General features: G+C 45.9%; 1 protein-coding gene across 2 annotated transcripts in view; it reads left to right on the top strand.

Moving 5' to 3' along the window:
- The window catches only part of MORN2 (MORN repeat containing 2), a 90,811-nt gene that overhangs the window by 43,373 nt on the left and 24,463 nt on the right, over nucleotides 1-22,975 (top strand). The window lies entirely within an intron of this gene.

The raw sequence follows: 22,975 nt of genomic DNA, 5'->3' as shown, positions 1-22,975 counted from the left end.
CAGCTGGTCGACACCCGAGCCTGCCTGTGCAACTCAGAAGCTCCAGAGAAATCACAGTGTGGAGTGTCAGAGTCTGTGGTGGGAACAGCGCCAGAAACCACCATGACACTCGTCGAATTTTGAGCCAAATGCCATGTACAGTCACTGTCACTGCCTAAGTAATATTAACAAACAGCACGCAGGCCCTAATGGGATTTACAGGACAACCTGCTAGGCTGCACATCCAAATTTAGTGCGTGATTTCCTTAACTAGGAGGTCAGCTGCCTCTTCGCTGAAGTATGGCCCCAGTCCCCGCTTAGTACTGTACGCCTGGACAAGCAAGCAATGGCCCAGCTCACTCAGCTCTTCTCCTCTGTGGGTATTCGGTCTTCTTCTGGGTCTTCTCTTGGGTCTGGTGTCATGGGTATCTTCTCTTGGTTCTGGTATCACGGGGATTTTCTGGTGGAATCTGTATTCAGTTATCTGGGTCTAGTGTCACAAGGATCTTCTCCTGCATCTGGTATCATGGGGATCTTCACCTGGAATGGTATTTGGTCTTCTTCCAAGTTTTCTCCTGGGTCTGGTGTCACATGGATCTTCTCATTTCAGCTCCGGTCTCTTCCAGGTCTAGGCACCAACTCCTTCCCTTCTTGGCCCGGTCAGGCCTGTGATATTTAGTAACTGCAACACAACTGTCAACTGACCTGTTATCTCTTCTAAACTCTTCCATTGAGGAAACACACACTCATCTAGCTGTACTACCCGGCTTCGCCCGGGTTAATAACTGCTGTTAACAAAATAGAATGTATTAACAAAAATTTATTCTGCACACAAAAACCACAAAACAAATAGAAATGTAATTATTAAAAGGCAAAAACTAAGATAATAGAAGCATTTCACAACATATATTTCAACACCCCAGATATTCCACACAGATTTAACTAAATTGGCAAAGTAATGTGCTCCGTCTGTCTCTTTCCCCATCTGTCTCTTTCCCTGTCTGTCTCTTTTTCTCTTTCTCTTTCCCCGTCTTTCTCTATCAAGGTGTGTGTCTTTCCCCATCTATCTTTGTCTGTCTCTCTGGCTGTCTCCTCCTTGCCTTTCTGCTTGTCTGTCTGTCTCTTTCCAGGTCTGTCTCTTTCCAGGTCTGTATCTTTCCAGGTCTGTCTCTTTCCAGGTCTGTCTCTGTCTGTCTCTTTCCCCATCTGTCTCTTTTCAGGTGTCTCTTTCCAGGTCTGCCTCTTTCCTCGTCTGTCTCTTTCCCCATCTGTCTCTGTCTGTCTCTTTCCCAGTCTATCTCTGTTTGTCTCTTTCCATCTGTCTCTTTCTCCGTCTGTCTCTTTCCCCATCTGCCTGTCTCTGTCTGTCTCTTTCCTTGTCTGTCTCTATCTCTCTGTTTCTTTCCCCATATGTCTCTTTTCAGGTCTGTCTCTTTCCCCGTCTGTCTCCCTGTCTCTTTGTCTGTGTCTTTTCCTGTCTGTCTCTTTCCCTGTCTGCCTGTCTCTGTCTGTCTCTTTCCTTGTCTGTCTCTATTTCTCTGTCTCTTTCCCCGTCTTTCTCTATCAAGGTCTGTGTCTTTCCCCATCTATCTTTGTCTGTCTGTCTGGCTGTCTCCTCCTTCCCTGTCTGCCTGTCTCTGTCCCTGTCTGCATGTCTGTCTGTCTCTTTCACCATCTGTCTCTTTCCAGGTTCTGTCTCTTTCCCCGTCTGTCTCTGTCTGTCTCTTTCCCCGTCTGTCTCTGTCTGTCTCTTTCACCGTTTGTCTCTGTCTGTCTCTTTCCCTGTCTCTCTCTATCTCTGTCTCTTCCCTGTCTGTCTCTGTCTGTCTCTCTCTCTGTCTCTCTGTCTGTCTCTCTCTATCCGTCTCCCCACCGACATCTTATTACCTCACATATAAGCTTCTTATACTATGAATGTCTTTTGTTCCTATAGCAACCAATCACAGCTCCTACTAATAACCTGTAGTTTCAGGCTCCATTTACTTTAATGGAGGCATGTTTTTTGTAGCGTAACTGTAAAACACGGGGTTAAATTTTCCTGTCAAAACATAGTCTGCTATGTTCCCTGGGTCACATGAGGTGTCTGTGCAAAATTTCGTGATTGTAAATGCAACGGTGCGGATACACTTTTCGTTTCACTTTTTCCCCATTATGTAGATAGGGGCAAAATTGATTGGTAAATTGGAACGCGCAGGGTTAAAATTTCACCTCACAACATAGCCTATGATGCTCTCGGGGTTCAGACGTGTGAGTGTGCAAAATTTTGTGGCTGTAGCTGCGATGATGCAGATGCCAATCCTGGACACACACACACACACGCACGCACGCACGCACGCACGCACATTCAGCTTTATATATTAGATAATGTAAGATATCAACTGAGTGCACCATCCATTCACCATCCTCTTAAACATACAAGTCAGGTTTGGGCCATTTACTTTTCTACAAAAAAAAAAAATGCTAACTGATTATATTGATATTAAAATGTATCCAGCCGACTATAAACTTGAGTAGTTGATATAAGCTTTAAATAGTCACTATCATTTCACCAAACTTTGCATAAATCAATACTACAGACGAATATAAGTAACTTTGTAATATACTGTATATTATCAGAGAAATCTGCTTCTTTCTCCACTTATGAACCACTTCTCCTCACTCTATTATTGGATCTATAATGTACTGAGCCACTTTAAAAAATATGCCTTTGGTGTTTTAAATACAGTATTGCCATGATGTGCAGAACATTCTGTTCTACCGTATTAAATGTTCTATTAAAAACCTCAAAGGAAACACGCCTTAGTGAAAATTGGTCGCAAAAAAAAAATTGTCAATTATTCACAATGAAAAAACCCACATGAGGTCTGTGTGATCCAGGTGTAGCGCCCCACGGGGCAGGTGCATTAACCTACTCGTCGCCGGGCCGTCGACTGTCGTTGTCACGGGCAGCCTAGCTCAGTTCCGTTGCCCCGAGGCGTACAGAAGATGGCTAAGGAGAACGTTGGGGGTAGTAGTGGGGTAAATATCGTGACGCCACCTGTGGTATGCGGCCAGGGAATTGGCCGCCGCTGCTGTCTCTGTCCTCCGGGGCAGATGGTGGTAGCAGCTATGGATGGTATCGCCCCGCACAGGTGGAGCGGGTCTCGGGGAGGATGATGAGGGGAGTAGTAATGGCGGGCGCCGAGGCGTGGAGCGGCAGTAGCAGTAATAAAAAGTCAGAATCTATGGCTGCGTTTCCAGGTTGTTTAGGCTAAGTTCACATTTCCGCTAAAATGTATCATTCACAATCCGCTGCTCTGGTAAACAACGGAATCCGTTTAGCGGATTCCGTTGTTCCGATAGACTTGTATGAGCAGCGGATTATGACTGATGATGCTGCGTTGCACCCTCCTCCCGACTGATCAGTCGTGGAACGACTGACCGCCGGGCGGGAGGAACGCAGCCTGTAACGTTTTTTGAGCAGCGCGATCTGTCGTATTTCGCTGCGCATGCTTTCTGGCTCCCTGCACACGTAACCAGCTTTGGTTGGTTACCCGATATTTACCCTGGTTACGGTGCAAGGAGCCAGCGCTAAGCGGTGTACGCCCGTAACCAAGGTAAATATCGGGTAACCAAGGTAAACATCGGGTGCTTTGCTGTTACCCGATATTTAGTCTGGTTACGTGTGCAGGGAGGCCGGCACTTCACTGCTCGGCCCCGCCCCCTGCCGCACTCCACACATGTGTGTACACACACACACACACCTGTCCCCAGCCATGCAGACCAGCACTGCCACTGACACCCTCGTCTGGCCCCGCTCGGCTCCGCCCCCGCTCGGCTCCGCCCCCTTCCGCACTCCGCATGTGCACACACACACACACTCACACACTCACCTGTTCCCAGCCATGCAGACCGCAGCACTGCCACTGACATCCTCAGCGCCTGGCCCCGCCCCCCGCTTGGCTCCGCCCCCTCCCGCATTCAGCATGTATACACACACTCACTCACTCACACACACACACACACACACACACACACTCTCACACACACTCACCTGTCCTGCAGTCCCTGCGGCACTGACGTCCTCAGTGCCACGGCCCCGCTCGGCTCCGCCCCCCGCACACAACGAAGTCCGGCAAAGAATTCTGTTCTTTGTCATCCGTTGTACAGCGTTGTACAGCGCATCAGTCACATGCGTCAAGCGACGCATGTGACTGATACAAAACAACGGAAATGTGAACTTAGCCTTACTCACTTGCTATGATGGGCTCCGTCGAACCCGAATCCATATAGAGATCAGTCCGGTGTGGTGTTCGGTGGGTTCCCTCCTTATAGCGCCTGTCAGTGGATCCCCTGGCTTGAAGCTACTTGGGGACCCGGGTTTTCACGAGTAGTACTCTTGTCCCTATATGCAGGTGCCGCAGTTCCAATATGGGGTCCGTCGTGATGCGAGGCCCCGGATCCTCTCTGGCACTGTGCTGTCGGGCGCTGTGTGGCCAGGGAAGCTTGAAACTTTCCCCGTCTAGGCAGATTCTGGAAAACCAACAAGAAGTATGATCTTCCCTAGGGTCCTGCCGTCCTGTGTGGCACCGGTTCCGAGGGGAGCAGATGCACTCTCCTCACGGCAACCGTGTGAATGCTTCCTCTTTCCCTCTGGAGCACCCGTGACACACATCTGTTCCTTTCCTCTCCTTCTGGAGATTTCTCTAACTGTTGTTTTGGCTCCTGACTCCCCCTGCTGGCTGCTCCTACTCCTTCCCAAGTTCTAAGCTAGTGGGACTATGGCTCCTGTTTGAGGGCATCCTGAAAATACCACTCTGTTGGCGACCCCTTTATTACCCGACCCTAGCCCAGTCCCCAGTGGGAACAGGGCAACCTGGTGTGTATTTGAGTGTGTAAGTGGTGAAACCGGAACTGACCTCCTCAGGATCCGAGTTTAGCATTACACCCAAATTTGGGTGCAATACTCTGTGGCGACTGAAGCCTCAGGGGCGCCAGACAGTCAGTGTTGTTTTATTGGATCAGAATGGAATGGACTGTCTGTGCAAATCTCTGTGATACCTGATAACTAAATAGCTCCTCAATAAAAATGAGTGTAATATCTGACTGTCCAGAGTGCAGATAAGACCAGGACTTGTGGATGGAGCACAGTAATCTGGGCAGATACTGAGGTGCCAGCATCTTCTAGCCCTGTCCCTGAATAATACACAGTGCAACCGTACATTTTGATATACGGTATGTGATTTTTGTTCTAAAGAAGGAGAACTTGCTCTCAGAAACGAGTTGACAATAAAAATCACCATCTTATCACTTGTCTGGATCTTTCTACAATTGGGAGGCGATATCCCGTCTTTACTTCTTTGAGGATTACCACTGCCCCAGGTATACTGCAGCAGCCATCTTTGCTTTTTCAGTAGTTGTGGCTGTTCACAACTACCTCAGGTGAGCCTTTTTGTCTCTCCACGTTATCCCTATTTTGGCTACTCTTTTCTTTTCAGTTTATTATTTCCTGTTTTATACACAAAGCAGAAATATTTCTATAATCTCCTATTTCCTTCTCCACATCTCAGATGTCTGGAGAAATAATGGGAGGGTGAGAGTTCTGTATGTGGCAGGATGATGGGGCATATCTGGCATTGACTAGCATTGCAGTGGAGGACTATGTGGCATTGTTATGGGGCAGTAGAGCAATATCTGACATTGCAGTGGGGCAGTAACTCATGATGATGATATCATATACAGTCAGGGCCAGAAATATTTGGACAGTGACACAAGTTTTGTTATTTTAGCTGTTTACAAAAACATGTTCAGAAATACAATTATATATATGATATGGGCTGAAAGTGCACACTCCCAGCTGCAATATGAGAGTTTTCACATCCAAATCGGAGAAAGGGTTTAGGAATCATAGCTCTGTAATGCATAGCCTCCTCTTTTTCAAGGGACCAAAAGTAATTGGACAAGGGACTCTAAGGGCTGCAATTAACTCTGAAGGCGTCTCCCTCGTTAACCTGTAATCAATGAAGTAGTTAAAAGGTCTGGGGTTGATTACAGGTGTTTGGTTTTGCATTTGGAAGCTGTTGCTGTGACCAGACAACATGCGGTCTAAGGAACTCTCAATTGAGGTGAAGCAGAACATCCTGAGGCTGAAAAAAAAGAAAAAATCCATCAGAGAGATAGCAGACATGCTTGGAGTAGCAAAATCAACAGTCGGGTACATTCTGAGAAAAAAGGAATTGACTGGTGAGCTTGGGAACTCAAAAAGGCCTGGGCGTCCACGGATGACAACAGTGGTGGATGATCGCCGCATACTTTCTTTGGTGAAGAAGAACCCGTTCACAACATCAACTGAAGTCCAGAATACTCTCAGTGAAGTAGGTGTATCTGTCTCTAAGTCAACAGTAAAGAGAAGACTCCATGAAAGTAAATACAAAGGGTTCACATCTAGATGCCAACCATTCATCAATTACAAAAATAGACAGGCCAGAGTTAAATTTGCTGAAAAACACCTCATGAAGCCAGCTCAGTGCTGGAAAAGTATTCTATGGACAGATGAGACAAAGATCAACCTGTACCAGAATGATGGGAAGAAAAAAGTTTGGAGAAGAAAGGGAACGGCACATGATCCAAGGCACACCACATCCTCTGTAAAACATGGTGGAGGCAACGTGATGGCATGGGCATGCATGGCTTTCAATGGCACTGGGTCACTTGTGTTTATTGATGACATAACAGCAGACAAGAGTAGCCGGATGAATTCTGAAGTGTACCGGGATATACTTTCAGCCCAGATTCAGCCAAATGCCACAAAGTTGATCGGACGGCGCTTCATAGTACAGATGGACAATGACCCCAAGCATACAGCCAAAGCTACCCAGGAGTTCATGAGTGCAAAAAAGTGGAACATTCTGCAATGGCCAAGTCAATCACCAGATCTTAACCCAATTGAGCATGCATTTCACTTGCTCAAATCCAGACTTAAGACGGAAAGATCCACAAACAAGCAAGACCTGAAGGCTGCGGCTGTAAAGGCCTGGCAAAGCATTAAGAAGGAGGAAACCCAGCGTTTGGTGATGTCCATGGGTTCCAGACTTAAGGCAGTGATTGCCTCCAAAGGATTCGCAACAAAATATTGAAAATAAAAATATTTTGTTTGGGTTTGGTTTTTTTGTCCAATTACTTTTGACCTCCTAAAATGTGGAGTGTTTGTAAAGAAATGTGTACAATTCCTACAATTTCTATCAGATATTTTTGTTCAAACCTTCAAATGAAACGTTACAATCTGCACTTGAATTCTGTTGTAGAGGTTTCATTTCAAATCCAATGTGGTGGCATGCAGAGCCCAACTCGCGAAAATTGTGTCACTGTCCAAATATTTCTGGACCTAACTGTATTACCATGCCTCATCCCTGTATGTTGATTAACAGCTTGATCACAACGACCACTGCCCGAGGGTTCGCACACACCTGTGTATAAAAAATGATCCGATTTTCATCCAGAAAAGTTGAACGAGTGAAATCTGTTTGGTATTCCATGTCATGTGAGAGCTATGCGAGTTTGCGATTTTGTTTTTTTTTTTTTTTTTAGTTTTTTTTTGCCTAGCATCCATATGCAATGCATTTCTTTTCCTGCAGCTATTATTCTCCAATTATTTACAGTACCATTTACAGAATGGTAATGTATCCACAAAAAACGGACAGCATACGGATGGTCCGAGTGCCATTCTTTTCTTTTTCTCGCACCTATAGACTCGCACCAGCTTCGGCCTGGTTACATGACCATACACTGCGTGCTCTGATTTTTTTCCTTAGACCAAAAATACCGGAGAAAAAAATATCACAGATCAACACTGCCTTATTGTTTAACCCCTTCACGACCTAGGATGTAACATTACGTCCTAAATCATGAAGAGGTGATCACCACCGGCTGCTGCGCTGAGCCGTTGGTGATCCCCGCACATGTCTGTTGATATGAACAGTAGACGTGTGCCTCGCAGGCGCAGGTGGTTCCGCGATACACCCACATCTGTTAACCCCTTCAATCGCACTGTCAAAATGTGACAGTGCAATTTAAAGCCCCACTATGGGGGCCGCCATCGGAGGCCTTGTGATGTGACCACATGGAGCCGATGGTTGTCATGATAGCACAGGGTCATGTGATGACTCCTGTTGCTATCATGATGTAGTTCCTGTTACAGCCGACAGAGCACCGCCGCTCACAGGAACGCAGCATTTCTGCTTATCGGAGAGATGCTGCTCTGATCAGAAGAAATGAATGAGTGATCAGACTGCTGATCCTTAGCTTCCCCTAGGAGGAATAGTAAAATAAAAAAAAAAAAGTTTTAAATAAACTTAAACGTTCAAATCACCCCCCATTTGTCCCATTGAAAAGTAAAGGGTTAAGGAAATTAAAAAATATACACATATATGGTATCGCCGAGTTCAGAAACACCCGCTCTATGAAAATATTAAATCAATTAACCTTATCGGTAAACAGCATAGCGTCAAAGAAATTCCAAATTCCAAAATGATGTTTTTTGGTCGTCGCAACTTTTGCACAAAATGCAATAACAAGCAATCAAAACGTAGCATCTGAGTAACAATGGTACCATTAAAAACGTCAGCTCGAGGTGCAAAAAATAAGCCGTCACTGAGCAAAAAATTGCGCCACTTTTTTTGGACAAACTTCTGAATGTTTTTAACCCCTAAGATAAAACCAAACCTATATATATTTGGTGTCTGCAAACTCATAACGACCTGAGGCATCACACAGATACATTAGTTTTACCATATAGTGAACACTGTGAATAAAATACCCGCAAAACAATCTAGCAATCGATCTTTTTTTTTTCTTTGGCAATTTTTCCGCACCTGGAATTTTTTTGCCGTTTTCCAGTACACTATATGGTAAAACTCATGGTTTCATTTAAAATTACAACACGTCCTGCAAAAAAACAAGCCCTCATATGGCAAGATTGACGGAAACATCAAAAAGTTAAGGCTCTCGGAAGAAGGGGAGCAAAAAAAAAAAAAAAGGAAAACACAGAAAATCTCCCCGGTGGAGAAGGGGTTAAGACTGGTGTGAGTGCAATCCGATTTTTTTTTTTTTTACCAGATTGCACTTGACGTATTTACACGCAGATGTGAGCGAACACTGAAACTGGGTTACTACAAGGGTAAGTGCAGCCCTCTCCGCTGTGGCCACTTGTTAGGCTGGAGTCACACTTGCGATTAACTCACACGAGTGCAATGCGAGAAAATCTCAAATTGCACTCGGACCAATGTTAAGCAATGATGCAGCTCCGATCTGCTATTTTTTTTCTCAGTCCAAATCGGACTGAGGAAAAAAACGCAGCATGCTGCGTTTTGTAGAGTTTCTCGTGCGAGTCACTCCAATGCAAGTCTATGGGTGAGTGTAAAAAAACGGATGTCACACGGACGGCACACACACCAACCATCCTAGTGACATGCGTTTTTCTAAATACATTTATCGCATGTTGCAGAAAACACTGGAAATGAGTGAGGTCTGTTGATGTCGGTCAATCTCTATCTCTGTCAGTCGGTCTCTCTCTCTGTCTGTCTCTCTCTCGCTCTGTCGGTCTCTCTCTGTCGGTCTATCCCTCTCCCCCCCTCTCTCATACTCAAGGATCCCCGATCACCATCGCGGCGCTGCACGGCTGTCACAAAGCTCCAGCGGCTTTTCCTCTTTCGAAAAAGCCGGCCGCTCATTATTCCATCTAGTATTCACTGCTTTCCCGCCCACCGGCGCCCATGATTGGTTGCAGTCAGACACGCCCCAACGTTGAGTGACAGCTGTCTCTCTGCAACCAATCACAGCTGCCGGTGGGCGGGTCTATATCGTGCAGTAAATTAAATAAATAATTAAAATAAAACGGTGTGCGGTCCCCCCCAATTTTCATACCAGCCAGGGTAAAGCCATACGGCTGGAGGCTGGTATTGTCAGGATGGGGAGCCCCACGTTATGGGGAGCCCCCCACCCTAAAAATATCAGCCAGCAGCCGCCCGAAATTGCCGCATCCATTATTAGATGCGACAGTTCCAGGACTCTACCCGGCTCATCCCCAATTGCCCTGGTGCGATGGCAATCGAGGTAATAAGGAGTTAATGGCAGCAGCCCATAGCTGCCACTAAGTCCTAGGTTAATCATGGCAGGCGCCTCCCCGAGATACCTTCCATGATGAACCTCTAAGTTAAAGTACACCAATAAATCCTTTATTTCAAATAAATGACAAAAAAAACCACCCTCTTTCACCACTTTATTAATCCCCAAATACCCTTCCAGGTACGACGTAATCCACAGAGGTCCCTGTACGCTTTCAGCTCTGCTACATCAGATGCTGACAGAGAGCGGTCACAGACTACGAATGCTCTCTGTGAGGTCCCCACAGCAACTGAAGTGAGTCGAGCTATCAGCAATGACGTCACTCAGGTTGCCCGCGGTCACAGATCTCAGGTGGAGGACTTCAGCTGTGGCCGCGGGTAACCTCAGCTGATAGCGCAGATCACTTAAGCCACTCAGGAGATTTGCGGTCACCGGTGAGACCTTCACCGGTGACTTAAAATCAGGCCGCGACACAGACAGAGCCGTGGGATGACAATGAAGTCGGGTGAAGTTCATCCGACTTCATTCTGATCCTGCGGCATTCTCTGTGTCTGCTGTCAGCGGCCATGTAGCAGAGGTGAATGGCAGATGACATAGCTGCTGAGAATAAAAACGGATCACATACGGATCACACACGGATTGCACATGCACTACAATAATGAGAAAAATCACAGAATCACATTGCAATTGCATTGCACACGGATCAACACTCGGACAGAGCTCATGCTACGTTCTAGAATGAGAATCTGTCCGATTTTACAATCGCAAGTGTGACTCCAGCCTTACACTGACTTGTGTATCAGTGTAGTGAGTGGAATGGTCTGCATGAAGTGCTTGGTCACATTCTCATTTCTATTTTTGGAAAAATGCATCAAAGGCAACATTTATTACACCAAAGGTATGATTTTTAGAGGAGCTAAGTCCCTATTTGACTAAGTGGTTATTTTAGTGAGGTATCAGTTTACCACTGTCTGTTGAAGTCTATGGAGAGGAGTAAGGAACAGTGAGAGAAAGGAACAGACAAACATAAAAACTGCTGCTTTCTAGTAAAGCTTTTTCTCATGCTGTGCTGGATTCACTGCTACATTGCTCAGTACTGCTGTATACAGTATTTTTCTCCATGCTGCTGCTTTTGATCTATTTCATAGACCTAGGACAGCAGGAATCCCTTATTTCTCTATGTATTGTATAAAGAAAATTTCCTAGCAGTTAGTTTCCTTCCTCTAGCTCACAGACTACTGAAAATTAAAGAAAGAGCCTGCATAGAGGAAATCTAGTGAAACATACTAGATATGTAATTTATTGGCCAGAAATGGTTACTCCTTATGTACACATGTGAGAGCTTAAATTGAAAATTAATCTGATAATGGGTATTCTTTTAAAGTTGTTTTTTTTTTGTTTTTTTTTATTGATAACCTATACTTCAGATCCATATGTGGCGCCCCTGCGGCTTCAGGCACCACAGGGTACTGCACCCCATTAGGGTGTACTACTCATCCTAGGTTTAGGGAAGGTCGAGGCCGGTTTACTCATACACAAACATACAGTCACAGGGTTGCCCTCCCCAATGGGGACTGGGCCAGGGTCGGATCACAGTAGGGGGTCACTACAGCAGTGGGTTTACAGGACGCCACCGCACCAGGGGCTCCCCAGATCCACTGGACTGGGGACTCAGGGTCAGGGAGAAGCAACCACCAGGGGAAGTTAGGAGCACAGTGGGAAGAGCAGGTTGACCTAGTGAGAGTACTGAACCAGCCGGTGGCAGCGGCTGGGGGCAACAGCTCAGACCACACAACAGCACAACTACAGGGAGTTCAGCTTCAGACACAGAGCCAAGCGGATGTGCTGCAAGCAGCTCTGTGGGCCAAAGGCATTATATCCCCCGACAAGTCCATCCACTTAGCATGTTAGCATGCCCACAGGGGCGTACTAACATGCTATTCAATGCAGCAACACATACCTGTTTTTGCTGTGACCGCTCTTCTAAATGCTCAACATTTGCAGTCATGCGCACTAGACCTCTCTGAAGCCATGAAGCAATGACGCATACAGCCAGCTTTAGGCCCCCTTCACACGTCCGTGAAAATCACGCACGTGTTTCTCGGACGTGTCAAAGGTGCGTTTTCCCCTCCATGAGCCGTGTTTATGGCACACGTGTGTTCTCCGTGTGTTATCCGTGATAACACACGGAGAACGAGAACTTTCAACTCACCTTTCCCTGGCGTCGCTGTCCGTGGTGCTGAGCTTCGGTCTCCAGCCCTGCCGACTCCCCGCTGCTACAGCTTCCGGCTGCAGTGAAGTGAATATTAAATGAGCATAATGAGCAGCGGTCGGCAGCAAGTGACAGCAGCGGCAGAGACAGGAGGGCTGGAGAAGGTGAGTAAAGATTTGTTATTTTTTTTCTCTGACACGTGAGTTTTCTCCTGCGCGTGTCACAAGGGACCGCATCCACATTACATCCGTGTGGTCCGTATGCGGGTCGTGTGACACCCGTGATGCCGAAGAAAATGTGGACATGTCTACATGTGGAACACACGGACACGCGTATGCTCCACACGTACACACGGTCCATGGCAAAACACGCACGTGTGCGCAGACCCATTGATTTTAATGGGTCTACGTGTGCCCGTGTCTCCGATACGTGCAGGAACGGACCTAATACGTACCAGAGACACGGACGTGTGAAGGGGGCCTTATACTGTGCAGGACCGGAAGTGCCCAGCATTCAGAAGTATATTCACAGCGAACACAGGTACGCGAGGCACCGCTGGTGATGCTGAATTGATTAGCATGTTAGTACAACCCCTGTGGGTGTACTAATATGCTAAGAGGGCAGCTAGTCGGGGATATAACGCCCTTGGGACTAATCCCCACGCTCATTAGCACAAGATAAAAGATCTTTTATAATACTTTTTCTAAAGATCTGTTTGTGTATGCTACTAGATATAGGGACAGTTATGCAGAGATTAGCAATATGTACTCAGAACTGCTCATGGTTCTGGGTGCATATTGCACCTGACAGATTCACTTTGAGTCCAGGAAACCTGTTATAAAACTTTTCACATCCTGGGCCAGGTTAGGCTTTTAAAACCCTCTGCATGCTTATTGAAACAATACTTGTATCAACTGCATGCAGCTCCACTTTTCCAACAATCTACATACATACTTTTATGCTATATGGCTATAGTAGATGGGAGTTCCCTACTGGAGTTCCCCTTCCATTATTCACAGTGGAGAGCCATTAGGCCCGTTTCACACGTCAGTGAAAAACACTGACGTTTTTCACTGGCGTGTAAAACACGCACATGTCCCTCCGTGTGCCGTGAATCACGGCACACGTGGGTTGTCTAAGTGCAATCCGGGCTCCGTTCTCCGTGGCCCGTGATTGCACTTAGAGATTAAGGCGGGCTTTGCACGTTGCAACATCGGTAACAATGTGTTACCGATGCTGCAGCGATAGTCCCGCCCCCGTCGCACGTTCGATATCTAGTGAAAGCTGCCGTAGCGATTATTATCGCTACGGCAGCTTTACACGCACATACCTGCCGTGCGACGTCCCTCTGGCCGGCGACCCGCCTCCTTCCTTAGGGGGTGGGTCGTGCGGCGTCACAGTGACGTCACACGGCAGGCGGCCAATTGAAGCGGAGGGGCTGAGATGAGCAGGATGTAAACATCCCGCCCACCTCCGTCCTTCTCATTGCAGCCGGCGGCAGGTAAGTTGAAGTTCCTCGCTCCTGCGGCTTCACACACAGCGATGTGTGCTGCCGCAGGAGCGAGGAACAACATCGTACCTGTCGCTGCATTTATGGAAATGTCGGAGGCTGCAGCGATGATACGATAACGACGCTTTTGCGCTCGTTCATCGTATCAAAAAGGTTTTACACGTTGCGATATCGACTGCGACGCCGGATGTGCGTCACTTTCGATTTGACCCCATCGACATCGCACGTGCAATATCGCAACGTGCAAAGCCGCCCTAACTCACCTGTGCACGCTCCCGCTCTCCATGGTGCTGATCGCTCCCACGGTGCAGCATCCGGCCGGCACTGACCCCTGCAGCAGCTGCTTCCGGGTCGGCTGTATCGTGCATCATGAATATGCGCGACAGTAATGAGCCGGCTCAGAAGCAACAAGCTGCACGGGCTGCAGAGGACATCGCTGGAGCCGGGTGAGTAAAAATGATTTTTGTTTTAAAAGCACGTTTTTTTCTGGCACGTGTTTCACGGACCACACCACTGCGTGGTCCGTGGGACATCAGTGATGCCAGAAAAAAATGGACATGTCTCTGTGCGGCAATCACGGACACGCGGGTACGCCGCACGGAGACATGGTCAGTGAAAAATCACTGATGTGTGAGCAGACCCATTCATTATAATGGGTCTGCGTATGTCAGTGATTCTGGTACGTATAAAAAAAAAGCACAAACGTACCAGAATCACTGACGTGTGAAACAGGCCTCACACAGAGCCGCTTTTCCTTTGCCTCCTACATCAATTGCATTTTGCTTGGGAAATTTAGAGGATTGAATGAGTGCCAGGAAACTATCCAGCATTGGCGAAAATTCCGGCAGCAGGATCCACACAAACACCTTATTGTGAGTGTAGCTTTTAGTGGACCTATACCATACAAGCCTTCTAGGCTGGAAACACCAATTCAGTGTGAAATACACTCTCCAATATTGAAATTGCGACTTGCAACACCAAGAAGAATAAAGACATGGAATTGTGAAAATCACTGCATCGATGGACATATTGATATGCAAATGATGAAAAAGGTGAAATGGAATATTCAAAACTTCTGAATTAATTCAGTATTGAGTATGAGCATCACATGCAGAAATGCACACATTTGCACAACTTGGAATGCCTTCAGAAAGGTTATTATTATTGCATTTAGGATAGAAATCATCAAGATCCACTGCTGGCAGCTTCCTTTGCAATTACCGCTTGTCCCAGATGTGCTCAATGAGAGACAAGTTCAATGATGCTGCAGGCCATGGTAGAATGTTAAGGTAACACTGGTTGCTCACAGTAACATGAGCAACATGCGGTCTTGCGTTGTGTTAAAAAATGGCTCCTGAGGCACAATGGAGAAATAGCCATAGCACTGGTTTCATTCTTGTAGTGCAAGTGGATGAAACATATCAAGCCTAAAGGCCGCTTTACATGCTACAACATCGCTAGCAATTGCTAGCGATGTCGAGCGCGAAAGCACCTGCCCCCATCGTACATGCGATATCGTGTGATCTCTGCCGTAGTGAACATAATCGCTACGGCAGTGTCACACGCACATACCTGCTCTGCGACGTCGCTGTGACCGGCGAACCGCCTCCTTTCTAAGGGGGCGGTTAGTTCAGCATCACAGCGATGTCACAGCAGCGTCACTGAACCGCCGCCCAATAGAAGCGGAGGGGCTGAGATGAGCAGGACGTAACATCCCGCCCACCTCCTTCCTTCCTCATTGCGGCCGGCCGCAGGTAAGGTGAGGTTCCTCGTTCCTGCAGTGTCACACATAGCGATGTGTGCTGCCGCAGGAGCGACAAACTACTTTGTACACCGAGCAGCAGCGATATTCGAGAATAGGAGGGCATGTCACCGATGAGCGATTTTGACCGTCTTTGCGACAATTCAAAATCGCTCATAGGTGTCACACGTAAAGACATCGCTAAAGCGACTGGATGTTTGTCACAAATTCCGTGACCCCAATGAGATCGCTTGAGCAATGTCGCAGCATGTAAAACGGCCTTTAGGGGTACTTTACACGTTGCGACATCGCTAGCATCAGCTAGCGATGCCGAGCGCGATACTACTTGCCCCCCATCGCACATGCGATATGTGGTGATTGCTGCCGTAGCAAACATTATTGCTACGGCAGTTTCACATGCACATACCTGCTCGGCGACGTCGCTGACTGCCAAACTATCCCTCCTTCAAGGGGGAGGTGCGTTCGGCGTCACAGCGACGTCACCGCGACGTCACTACTCGGCCGGCCAATAGAAGCGGAGGGGCGGAGATGAGCGGGATATAACATCCCGTCCACCTCCTTCCTTCCGCATTGCCGTTGGGACGCAGGTAAGTCGCTCCTGCGGGTTTACACACAGCGATGTGTGGAGCTGCAGGAACGACAAACAACATCGTACCTGCGGTCAACCCGACATTATGGAAATGAACGACGCTACACAGATCACAGATTTTCAACGGTTTTGCGATCGTTTATCGTCGCACCTAGGATTTCAACGTTGCGATGTCGCTACCGGCGCCGGATGTGCGTCACTAACGACGTGACCCCCGACGGTATTTCGGAAGCGATGTCGCAGCGTATAAAGCCCCCCTAAGGCATCAAACAGTGTCTACATGAACCATCAGAAGGCATTTCAACGACATTGAGCTACAAACCAGATGTCAAGATTCAGATGTTTCAGTGAGCTCATGTTACTGTTCTCATAGACTGTCATGGTGCAGAGTAAGAATGCAGTGGAGGATGGATTGAAGGTCTTGCCTTTAGAGATTTGTTCTACTTTTTGGGGGATGCAAAACTAGCCAGAGTTTGGTTGAGAGACCACATGGCGAACCGTCACACTGGTCCTACTCTTGGGATTATGGTGTGGGGTCGGGTAATGTACAGTAGGTGGTCCTGTTATATCTTTATTCCAGGTGCACTAACAGCTCAACTTTAGTTAAAAAAATGTTTTATTGAAATGTGTAACTTGTAACAGCATAAAATATTAAGTTCAGTGCAGAATGAATTCCCCACACCGGGATGGGGGCTCACAAGTATTGAGGTTTATATTCTGACAAGTAACTACAAAGAAAGAGAAAAGAGAGAAAAAAAAAGGAAAAATAAGAGGGGGAGGGAGGGAATAGGAAGAACATCCTGGCACCAACATCTCAACTTTACATCAATTTGGTCAAGCAATCAGTGGTATCGTCATTTATCTAAAGTTTCCTAGGAATCGTTTTTCAGCACAAGGCCAGGCAGCATTTTGCTGGTACTTCTGTAAGCAACTGGCATTGCCTGAAGCACTTCTGGATTTGTCTTGCATTGAGCAGATCTGGGACGCCATTGGTCGACAACTGCAAAGGGAACTGCCAGCAGCAGATATTGATGATTTGCCCATGTGCATTCATCATGGCAGAACATTCCTCAGACAACCATTAATAACCTTTTTTTTTTTTTTTTTTACTAGCAGTCCTACCTTCATTAAGTATTTAAAACATCAATATTTATTAGATAAATTTAAAAGTACAAAATAATCCCACACCGTGAGTGAATACACACAACAAAAACAAAACAAAAAATCGGACACAATGAGGCCACAAGTGGGGACCCCCTTATATATGCGGAGTTTTTGTGGAAATCTCGGTACTGTTTATCTAGATTAGGGCAACAGGTTTAAATGCACCCTAAATCTGTCTGTCCGCTACCTATCAATGGAGATATAACTTATGTTACACGCACCCTAAAGTTAAAAAGGTGCCCCCATTCCACGACGGCTAGCCCTTTGTAGCTGCCCCTAAGCTCCCTCACTAGTACAGATACAGGTAGCTTAGATGTTTAAATAATTAGTTCAATAGAGAGATCGCTTATCTTAAATACTCTCACGGCAGCTTAATACACGAGCACAGTCCGAAAAAAAGCTAATGAGGCCACAATTGGAGACCTCTACATTTATGGAACTCACAGTACTGTCTACTCAGATTAAGGCAACGGAGTCTAAATACACCCTACCTCAGTCTGTCCGCTACCTGTCAATGGAGATATAACTTTCGTTACACGCACCCTAAAGTTAAATAGGTGCCCCCATTCCACGGCGGCTAGCCCTTGGAAGCTGTCCCTAAACTCCCTCACCAATTCAGGTATAGGCAGTTTATATATATAGATAATTGTTCAAGATGGTCACTTATCTTATCTTATGTTCTCATGGCAGCCTTTCCACATAAAGATACAGTCCGCAATATGTCCAAAAAGAACTCGATGCGTTTCCCCCCACTAATATATATTGGGGTTCATCAGGAGTTTCAAGGCACAATCGCCTGTGGAATAAATAGTTCAGTTAAAAGTCTTGTCCAAAAGATACCACTGCGCAGATGGAGGTTCCCCATACTTTATTACATACCATTCTGATGTCCAGCTGCATGTATGCAAATGTCCCTCAAAAGACGGTGCTTGTGGCAGAGCAAGCTGCATCACAGACCAGAGCTCTTAAATACATTCCCTAAAGGCAAGATATGATCCACCTGGGTCCGACCCACCCACTCACCATGGAAACCTGGTTTGTTTATCTGTCAGAAAACCCTGTTCCACCAGAGTTTCAAACAGGGCGCCGATCGGGTGGTGTCACATGATCAGACATGTGAACGCTCGGCCCCGCCCCCTTACGTCATCCACCACAGTGATGTTATATCTGGAGTTATGTTATGTTGGCACTCAGCCTGAAAAACTGTGAAGGACCCCCTCTCCTAGCGCTCCATCCGCACTCATATTTTATTTTGTCATAGTGGAGCGCTCTGTATTTAGAAGGAGGAGGCCGGCCGGGTGATGTCACACGGCCAAACACATGACTACTCAGTCCCGCCTCCCCGTGTCATTCGCCATAACCATACTGTGTTATAAGATATTTTACACTGGCGTTAAGGCATATGCTGAGTATTATTCACCTCCTCCATTAGCGCTATACCTTTAGTCATATTCTATAAAGCGCTATGAATTTTCACGGAGGAGGCCGGTCGGGTGGTGACACGTGACCAAACATGTGACTGTCCGGTCACGCCCCACTATGTAATCCACCGTAGTTATAATGTGTGATGCGTTATTTCACACTGGCATTAAGCCTGAGCTGAATGCTGTTAAGATCCTCTATTGTCGCTATATCTAAAGTCATGTTTTTTATTAACATATCATATTAAATTAACACAGTATAGCGCTGTGAACCGGCCGGGTGATGTCACATGCCCGGACACGTGACTCCCCCAGTCCCGCCCCATTATGTCATCCACCGTAGATATATTAAATTGTGAGTTGTTTTTTACTGGCATTAAGCTCGAACACAATGCCATTAACCTCCTCCAATTGCACTATATATGTAGTCATCGTTATACTATCATAGTGGTGTGCTGTGAGGTTTTATGGGGGAGGCCAGCCAAATAATGTCCCAGTCCCACCCCATTATATCATCAATTATAAAAGTCTGATATCGTAAATCAATTTGTATTAGTGTTAGACTCAGAATGGTTGATATTCACCTTCTCAAGGGAAGGGGGGGGGGGGAGGAGTTAGGGGGGTGGGAGGGGAGGGTAGATATTCCATTTTTTGGGGGAATAAAGGCATCTGGTATTAAAATTGTTATATAGTAGCTTCCCTATCGCTTTTTTTGCCCATGTTGTCCCGATTGAAACAGAGAATTGTACCACACCATAGTCAATCTCATCTCAAATATTTAATCCATCGGGGCATAAAAAACATCGGCATGTCCAGAATAAGGGAAGTGGGAAGGGGGGGGGGAAACAGAATAGACAAAGAACCTCCATCTCAAAGTTCATTTTACAGAGCAAAGGTATTCCTTGGAACAAGACTTAATCCAAGGAAATAAGTAGTAAGAGAGTGAATGGATATATCACCCCTATATCATTACTGAAGCCTATCCCTTCACGGGACTATCCTGGCCAGGCGGGTATTATTTTAATGCTATAAGCAGAAAAGGCTATTTCTAAAAAAGGCTTCCTGTACCTACAAAAAGCAGCCAAATGTAAGTTGCTCATTCAGTCCCCTTGGTTGTACACATTCAAATCTATAGATCCATCTGCTTTCAATTTGTAAGAGCAGCTGGTTCCAATTTCCTTTCCTTTCTGGTTCAGGAACAACCTCAAGGACCCTGAATGCAATAGACTTGTTGTCCCCCCCATGGATTTGTCGAATATGCCTTGACACCGAGGTGTCTCTGTTGTTTCTTACATCTCCCAGATGTTCTCCCACGCGTTTTCGCAGCTCTCTTTTAGTTTTGCCGACATAGTCCAGGGGGCATGTGCAAGTTGCAACATATATGACCCCTTCTGTGCCGCAGTTAGCAAAGTCACGGCTCTCATACCTTAGTCCTGTGGCAGAACAGACGGTCTGTTTTCCTTGTGATATCCACTTACAAAACTTACAGTGGCCACACTTAAAAGTACCGTCAATTTTTCTGTCCAACCAGGTACCTCCCTGGCTGGGTGCCTTATAGAAGCTGTGAACCAGCCTATCTTGCAAGGATCTCCCTTTCCTAAATGTGATTGTGGGGCGATTACCAATGAAATCCCTCAAATTGGGGTCTGCTCTTAGAATGCCCCAGTGTCTCTCCAAGATCTTATAGATCTCACGATTATGATTGTCAAAGGTTCCGATAATCCTCGTAATTCCATTTGGATCATCCTTTACTTTGGGTACCAACAGTTCTTCTCTTTTGCACTGGACTGCATTTTTATATGCTAGTTTTAGTGTACCAGGGGGGTAACCTCTATTAGTAAATCTCTCGCAGAGATCTTCTGCTTGCTTATGAAAAATCTGATTGTTCGAGCAATTGCGTTTTAATCTTAAGTATTGCCCCCTTGGTATCCCTCTTTTAAGGGGTTCGGGATGATGGCTTGTCCAGTGCAAGAGGCTATTTGTTGCCGTGCTCTTTCTATAAACCTGAGTCTCAATCTGTCCCTCAGCTCCTCTTGTGAGCAGTACGTCCAAAAAAGCCAAACTATCCATGCCGACTTCGCATGTGAAGAATAAACCGATACTGTTGGTATTAAGATGTTTGACAAATTCATGAAAAGAACTGACAGTCCCAGTCCATAGGACCAGGACGTCATCTATATATCGGCCCCAATATGTTATATGCTCCGCCCACTTTTGGCATGGTTCATGGAATACCACAGTGTCTTCCCACCAGCCCAGGAACAGATTTGCGTATGATGGGGCACAAGAACACCCCATCGCTGTGCCCCTGAGCTGGTGGTAGTATTTCCTATTGAAGACAAAAAAATTGTGGGTCAAAATGTATTCCATTAATTTGATGACAAATTTATTGTGGTTATCAAAATGTGTCCCTCTCATGCCAAGGAAATAGTTTATTGCTTGTAGGCCCAAATTATGAGGTATTGAACTGTACAGTGCTTCAACATCTATTGAAGCAAAGATGGTCCCTTTGTCAATCATAACACCATTCATCTGAGTTAGGAGATCACTTGTGTCACGTAAATAGGAGGACAGAGATATTACATAAGGTCTGAGAATTGTGTCCAAGTATACACCCACGTTCTGTGATAGTGAGTTTATGCCTGCTACAATTGGTCTTCCTTTAAGGGGAGATGTCCCCTTATGAATTTTTGGTAGGGCATAGAACGTGGGTGTAACCGGAAACTTCTCATTCATAAATTCGAATTCCTTCTGTGAGATTATGCGTTCTCTTAGTCCCGTCATCAAGATCTCAATTAGTTCATCTGCAAATTTCAAGGTTGGGTCCCTCTCCAAAACCGCATAGCCATCAGAGTCACGTAGGATTGAATGACACATCCTCAAATATATCTCGTGACTCAAGATGACTATGTTTCCCCCTTTATCTGAGGGTTTTATTACAAGGTCTTTGTTATTGGATAGTGTTACCAAGGTATCCATTTCTGATCTGGTTAGGTTAGGAGGGATGTTAAACTTACTCCCGGACAGCTCTTTGAGTTCCTCAGAGACTACCTTGACAAATATATCAACGCTGTCAAGATCGCCCCTGGGTGGCATCCTCACACTTTTTTTCTTAAGGCCAGTGAAGGGTCCCATTCCTGGTTCTCTTTCACTTTCATTATTCAATTCTATTAGGGTATCAAATGTTTCCCTATCTTCAGCTGTAATACCCAATGAATTATACTTTGTTTCGTCTGTGGTTTTAAAAAACTTTTTCCATTTTAGTTTCCTACCAAACAGTGTGAGGTCCTTTGTCCAACTGAAGGAATCATACCTCTCAGTTGGCACAAATGATAAGCCTTTCCTCAAGAGCTGTATATCCAGATCTGATATTTCAATACCTGACAAATTAATTACCTGGTTGTTCACCTCCTTCCGCCCCTGTTGAAATTGGTGAAGGGTATTCTGGGTCTGAGATCGTAAGGCAGGGTTTTTCCCTCTAAAAAAGAGGTCGACGTCCCAGATAGAGAGGATGCAGATGAGGATGGCATAGAGGGTGATGGTAACATCTCCTGTCTTACCCCCTGCCATCTCCTCCTCTGGCGTCTCTGTCTCCTATTACGAGGTATATTCCTAATTTCCCCAGATATCCCTCTTTGTCTCTCTGAATCAGATGATTCAAGGTCAGAAGAGGGCACGTCAGTCTGATAGCTCTTTTCCTCAGTCAAAAACCTGTAGGCCGTTTTGTCCTTAAATTCCTTGAGATCCTTGATAAAGTTATTATGCTTTCTCTCTTTAAGGCTATTGTGGAATTTTTCCACTGAATTTTGTAGGGATTTCTCTTTTTTCTCAAAATCTGGGTCTGTTTTAAATTTTAGGGCTGCCTCAATCCGTTCTGTTAGTTTGGTTGAGGTTTTAGCTAAGGTGAGTCTCTCCTCAGTCAACAATAATTGCATGAATTTGATGGAGGTTGTAATGGACTCCTTTTCCCACTGTTCCAGCAGATTGGTGCTTCTAGATCTAGCGGCTGGGACAATGGTAATTCTCAGCCCTTTGGGTACAATCCCTTGCTTGATGTAATTTTCAAGGGATTGGCATTAATAACCTTGTTTATAACAACCAAGGGGTGTAAGTGCAAGGGTTTCTTTGCCTGGCTCTTATAATCGATATTTAATAAATCAAGAATCTTTGAAAATGTTGTTTCCATTTTTTCATCATTTGCATATCTTTACCAAGTCTATTGATCCTGTGATTTCCA

Source organism: Anomaloglossus baeobatrachus, chromosome 3, assembly GCF_048569485.1.
Source record: "Anomaloglossus baeobatrachus isolate aAnoBae1 chromosome 3, aAnoBae1.hap1, whole genome shotgun sequence".
In the NCBI taxonomy this organism is placed as follows: Eukaryota; Metazoa; Chordata; class Amphibia; order Anura; family Aromobatidae; genus Anomaloglossus; species Anomaloglossus baeobatrachus.
This window is presented reverse-complemented; position numbering and strand designations above follow the sequence as displayed.